This window comes from Cariama cristata, unplaced genomic scaffold (genome assembly GCF_000690535.1).
Source record: "Cariama cristata isolate BGI_N322 unplaced genomic scaffold, ASM69053v1 scaffold7526, whole genome shotgun sequence".
Taxonomy (NCBI): domain Eukaryota; kingdom Metazoa; phylum Chordata; class Aves; order Cariamiformes; family Cariamidae; genus Cariama; species Cariama cristata.
Window position 1 is genome coordinate 137,338 of NW_009623765.1, and position 7,315 is coordinate 144,652.

Below are 7,315 nucleotides of genomic sequence, written 5' to 3' on the forward strand. Positions count from 1 at the left end.
TCCCTATCTTTGAAGTAAGGCAAATATTTTTGCCAGGCTGCAAATATTATTACGTGATTAATATTTGAAAGGTGTTTATGATTTGTAGAGCAGTAGAAGAGTCAGAGTACTAACATATAGCTAACATACTCTCCATCAGGGTCCTAAAACTGTCCTATACTTACATTGTATTTTATTAATATTTCAGAATTCATTTTTTTAAAAAAATCATATTGCTCTTCCAATTTATTCCAGTTGTAATATTTGAATCCAAACCTCTTTTGCACTGTTCTGCTAGATATCTATCCCATTTTCTCCATGATCATGGAAATTTCTTCAAGATCAAATCTCTATTGTTCCAAGACTAACGCTATTGTTCTACACACAACCACCTAGTAAGATAAATAGACAAGTATTTTACAGTTTTTTGTAACTAAACAGATGGACATTGTCATTATAAGCGAAGACATGAAACACTTAGGCACCTGTTTATCAAGCTGGTGAAATTTTCTATAATTACACTTGAAAAAACTTCATTACTCTTACATCTTAAGAAGAGTTGTGTATGGAGGAATACAGAACTGACCAGTACACCGTATTTATATATTCTCTAGTTCCACTTCCTGCTTCTTAAGTGGAAATAATTTTAAATTGAGAGTTAGAATTACATTCTGGTAAGTGACTTTGTATTTTCTAGTTTGTTGAACAGAAGGCTACATGTCAATCTCTCTTATCCTACTGAGCACCAAGGGCCAAAGGCAAAACAGGAAAAGATATGAGAATTCATTTTTGTCGCGTCACTTAATGTCCACCTTAGTTGTAAACAGAAATTCAGGGAAAGCAACATCTCACACTTATTTAGAAGTATTTCAAGGAAAGGTTGCCCTTCCATCATTTACTGGTCAGAATAATGATTCACAGAACTTAGACACAATGAACTTGCAGTCCATGCATCTCAGTCTGGATCAGGACTGTGCTTTTGAAAAGAATCCCTTTAATGTCCCCACTTACCATGCTTTGCTTTGCACTGAGGAATGCACAACTTGAATACCGTTCAGATTAAACTAAAATACATGAGGTATTCCAAGTGTGCCCCTACTATGTTCTGATTGCTAAAGACTGTTCAAATTCATGGGACAAGACTACAGCCAGCTGAACAGTCCCATAACATGTACGGTACAGACATCAGGTCCTCACTATCAATTCTTCTGCCCTATGCAGAGTACTACTTGCTAGTGCAGACAAAAGCTTTAATCTTGCAAAGCCTCAAGCAAACTCTGTTTCAGCAAAATAAGCATTAAGTTATACAGAAGACGTGATCAAGTCAACGCTTGTCAGCTGCTCATGGCAACTGCCCTCGAGTGTGCTCTACCCTTAAAACCAAAGCGTATATAAAGCAGTTCACCTTCATTCATAGAGGAGGACACCGTTTTCCATTCGTCACAGGGTATGCCTGCAACGCAATGAGAATTACCACAGAACAGCTGACGCGTCCAAACTCACCGGCCTGTCAGGCTATGAGCTAAGGACATGTCGCGTCCTCCAGAGCATCATCTCTCAGATGTCTGGAACCTGCACGTCAGCAGTGCTCCTTCTAACGCTGCTGGAGAAGCGCCACACCAAAGGCTGATTTCAAGGGAGCCAGGATTTCCCAGCCACAGTTGCCTTTAATGGAACTATGATTTCACCTTCAAAGTTTGTTAGCAAGATAGAAGGGATAGCAAGAGGAGAAATACCTTTCCCTTCTACTTCTCCCTGAACTACCTCAAAGCAACTAGATATTCCTAATGTATTTATAGACTACAGAAGCTACTTGGAATTGGATGTCTCATTACATACTCAAAAATAGATGCTCTCTCTCAGAAAATATCACTGTGGTATAAAGTACTTTCGAGACAGGCCGATTTTCTATGGATGCAGCAAAATGGGACCTATTCACAGGTCAACAAACACTGTTTAACTTGAAAATTTCAAAGTTTTGGGGAAGAACGGTTCTATACCTTTGACATAAAAGTTTTATTTAGCAATTTGATCAAAACTGCTAAAAATAATCTGACATAATTACAGCAGCCCAATAAAAGAATAACTGTTTTCACATGTAGGGTCAGCAATATAGTGGCTGAGAGGAAAATAAAAATCAGATGCTTGGTTAACACAAGTCCAACATTTCATTATTAAAGTACGGTTAATAGTCATCAAGTTAGTAAAATGAAAATAAATCAGCACTGTTTCCAGAAAAAAAGACACTAGTGCTTTTCTATTAATGTAACTTAGACAAGAAAATAAAAAGTCACATTTGTAACGTCATATTGAGTAAGCTGATCAAACAAGCAGGGACACTTTAGAATTGTGAAGTTTCAACTACGGGTCATTTTGCCTCCTCATTATTTAGATTAAGACATTTCATACATGGTTAATGTATCCTTCAGGCAAATCTGTGAAATTACAGACTTATGATAATAACCAGAAAGAATAAAATGCCTTGGAGTTGTATGAAACAAACTAGCTCTCAAGCCACAACTCTGCAGAGATCAGACAGTAGGAAAATATGAGAAACTTGCACCAGATTGTTTGCAGTAGCATAGTTGTGGAAAGCAAGAGTATTTTGGATCAAGCACAGCTCAACATATTTATGAGGGTTTAGTGCAGCCAATTTAACAGGAGGAAAAATACACTGGAAAAATATTCTCTACGACATTTCAAACTAAGTCACGCTAAATATTATTTAGGTTACCTTTTTGACAGCAATTGTTGTGGTTGGTGGAAATACTAAACTTATTAAACTTGCTATTTTTGAAAAATTTTTTTTCCCTCCCTCTCCAGTTTTTCCACTTACATATTGCCACACAATATTATAGATTATCGGGGGTATTTTCTAGTCATAATAAAAACTTAATTTGAAATCAATTTAAAATAGACATATTAGTGTTTCAAGAAACAACATAAAATGATGAATGTTTAACAGCCATTCCATATGACATTTTAGTAGTTGTTAATCAGATAATTTAAACTTCTTACTCCTAGGTTATATATTGATACTTTTTACACTTTAAAAATAAAAATTTAAAACGTGCTGTATATTTTTTAAAAGGTGAAAATACAAAACCAAACCAGAAATGGAAGTTAATTTCTTCCTCAAAAGTCTACGGAATTTTATTTTAGCAAATGAAGATTTTCTTTTGGCTGGAATACGTGAGTTTCCCATTCAGAATAATATAGTTAACGAAGGTAATTCTTTTGACCAAGCTAAAGTCACACATTCTAGGTTTGGATTGGCTTGACATGGATTTTGTGCCACTCTACATTGCTGCAGTATTTTGTGGACTTCCCAGTGAACACTGTATGTCTACATTGCACTTTGATTCTAGGCTACATTTGCAAAAATCTGAATCAAAATTGGGATTTTCATGAAGCAGAATGTTTTGGTTTTTCAATGCTATGAAACATAAAAATAAGATCTTTCCTTCTTCAGAGTTCAATTAGCTTTGGAATATGAAAGTATTTAGTTTATCGATCAGTTATTGCTTTCTCTTTCTGACTGACAGAGTGTGGAACATACCAGGGTTTGCACTGTATCATGGAAGGAGTAGACAATCCAAAGAGATCAATCTATAAGGGGACTGACTACACGAGGTACCCAAACAGTACTCCTGTGATACTCTACCTTGATCAGGTTACATCACAACATTCAATTACAGAAATGTCTGGATAATGTTCTAAAATTTGCTTCTGAACTGAAAGTAAACATGGAGAACTTCAACTCAGCAATCGTTTCACCTGAAAACATCCTTCTGAATGAAAAAGTCAATGCTTCACTGCACCTTTATTCTAATGCTTAGGAGGAGAAAAAATAGCATATAAATGAATATTAATGCCTTATGTTACTGCTAACTGAACAACAACAGAATGGGTGCTGAAGATATTAGTGTGTAATTTTGTCATGAGAAAATTCTCAGTATTAATATGTTCTGACTACCCAATTATTTAACAGCAAGAATCACAAGGAGTACATTGGAAAGAAGCTGTAGGATAACATCAAACATTGCAATATGCTCTGACTTCCTTACAAAAACACAAAAAATTGCCAACTACATTATAGCACTTCCAAGCTTTCCATTTTAAATATCTCTTGTTCTGTAGAAAATCCTGTGTAATTCAGAGTCCAAAGATACTTGCTATGCACAGCAACATCTTAGTACCAAATAAACAGTCATGTTACTGGAAGACTAAGATTAGTCTGCAACTTGAAACGACAAAATTTCCCAAACCACATTCTGGAACTCAGGAAGGTTGACCTCATTTAAAATTATATAAAATGTTTTTGTTCGTTTGCTTTTAAGCCACAATAAAGAAAAGATACTGTGTGAACCTTGGATAAAGTTCCATGTGCAGAAAGCCCAGAAAGCATGACTAGATTAAGGGCAGAACACACACCAATCACAGTCTTTACCCTTAGCACTTTCCCTATAATCTCTCGTCTCCTGGGATAAATAGCTCTGACCACACTCCTCCTGTAGTAGTAGAAGCAAAACCAGATAGTATCTGCTCCCACTGCCAAATGCCTGTGAGCAAGATCTGCCACAAATTATTCTCTCTTCCTATAAAATGTAGTATGTTCAATTAACATTAGAACTGCTCCCACTTAATCAATACAATTTACATTTCCTTTGTAAAACCACATTAAAGTTCATAGAAAATGTATCACCAAGTTATATTAGTTAATTTTATTTCTTTTTTTCCCCGTTTTTCTTTTAGCACCAGAGAATCAGTGCTGCTACTATCTAACATTAATTAATGCATTTCTTTTATAGAGAAAGTTAACTTACTTTATATTAGGGATGACGGAGGCAGCTGGAAGAGGGGGTGAAAGTCGTGGAGGGACATCATATTCTTCATTTATCAGATGACCATTTGAAAAGACCTAAAAATTGCACAAGTGTTACAATGGGTATCTCCTCCCATTTATCTTCACAAGTGTTCATCAACTAGGTATTACAGAACAGACCTTGAGAAAACTATGAGTAAAGGCTTTCCTAGAAGTTTGCACTACAGAGTTGTTCTCTGAAATGACTCTTTCACATCTGTTTCAGCTCACCCTTTTGGGAGCTGTAGAACACATTAGCTTAAAACTTCACCAAAGGATGAAGTTCGACATCATGGTTACTACACGGACTACTCCGTTACAGCTGAACTGCTTGGGGGAAAATGAAGATTTCAAGATTGCAAACCAATCAAAGTGAGAGAGATGAAGTACAGTGGGAAAACAACAGGCACAGCATGCTAAACTTATTAATGTTTTTTAAAACTCTGTGCCTGCCAGAATGCATCTCCTACCCACAGGATTGTCTTCCTGATTGTTGGCTTTTACCAATAGCAAAAAGACTATATTACAATTGATATATGAATCAGGGATGAAAATTCATTAAATGTTTCCCTTATGAATGTGCATACAGCCTGAAATGGTAATTCAGGGTTGTCAGTTGTTTCATTTAACTCAATAGCTTAGATCTATAACCTGAAGATGACAGTTCCAACAGCATTTGGTTAAAGAAATACATATGTAACTTCTCCAGACTACAATGGCACTTCTAAAGTGCCAGTGGTGATTCTGATTTGAGAAGTATTTATTCCATCAGCTTCAATACTGTGCCAGAACACAACTGGAATGCTGCATGAAGGTACAATTGAAGATACAAACCCCGTATCCTTTTAAAATCAGATAAAAAGCTGTATCATTTTAAACAACAGCCTAGTTGTAAAGTAAAATTTTCATGTTTTGCCTCCATGCTGATAAAGGGATATTCTAATTACACATAACATCATGGACTTCTTAAGCACCTTTCATCATATATGTCAATGTTCTTTACCAATACTAATTGAATTTCAGTAATGTACTTTTCAAAATAACTAAAACATCCATAGGAAAAAAAATTAAAATGGAGATAGAAAGGTTAAATAGCTTGTGACCTTGGGAAAAGCAAGTAAGAGAGAAAAAGTTGATCTCTAACTACTGTGACTTAACCACAAATCCATCCTTCTTAGCACAAGCTATTTAGTCTTCAAGCAAAAAAAGAAGAGCAGCTTTGAGTTAATAACCTGCTCTATGAATAAATTACTGAGTTGCTTTGATAAAACTGATTAGGGCAGAACTAGGAATTTTTTCTTAGGCCACCACCACTTGATCTCTTTCAAACCTAAGCCTCACCCCAACTGTACATAGCCTTGCAAGTTGTCTGAAGCCGCCTAATGCCAGAACTACTCCCTCTACCTCTCCTCCCCAGGTATCTTCAATTAATGTACAGAAACAATCCATATTTTTTTATTGAAAGAAGAAACACCATAGTTACAGACATACATGCTATTCACTGCAACCAAGGACAGGAAAACATACTTTTCCTGTGGGTGACAAGCAGGTGCCTCCTAGCCAAACGAACCTGGACAATCAGTGGAAAGGAGGCAAGAGACAACTGTGAAAGTCCTAAGCACTGAAAATGGGTTATTGGACATTACACTGGACTTTTGTCCAAGAGAAGTCAAAAGCTGCTATGGACAAATTACAACAGTGTAAAACTCCAGCACCTGGAGTTCTGATTTAAGTACAAAGGAGGAAAAAATTCAGCTAAAGATATGTGTATTACTGTAAACAACTGACAAAGAAAAAGGGACTTACACTGCTAATTATCCTGCATAAGGTTTAGAGTACTGATGATAATACCAAATCAAACAATGCAATATTGGGGTTGTGCCACTAAGCACTTTCAAGGATGCTGCCCATATAGCCAGTGCTAAAGATACAATAAATGATTATACATTTAGCTTGGCTTTGGATGTATTTGTTTCCTCTTAGGGTCAAGGCAGGTTAGATCTTTTCCATTAGAGTATATGGAACATCAGGACCCATTTAATGCTCTTTTGAAAATAATGTTTTACTGACGAACAACACAACTGACCTTGAGAATATTTAGCTTTTTCTGTTAATGCACACAATATATATGACAATTTAAGTATATTTGTATACATCATCTATACGTCTTGCATACATTACAGATTGAAGAGATTACCAAGTCCTTATCTCACCTATGACAGAGGTAACTGGAACATCTACTATTCCATCAGCAAAAGCATACACAATTGTGGCACAAGACACTTCCAAAGTGGACCTGAGATGCTATGTAACTATACCACAGCATACAGTGGTATATTATTATCATGTACCAACTGTATGGATAATTTGCTAAAAGAATATAGCAAATCTAGAATTTTCTCTCCAAGCCATTTTTGAAGGTTTAATGTTAAAATTGCAACCCTCCTGTACTGTTGCTTTACAAATTACAGT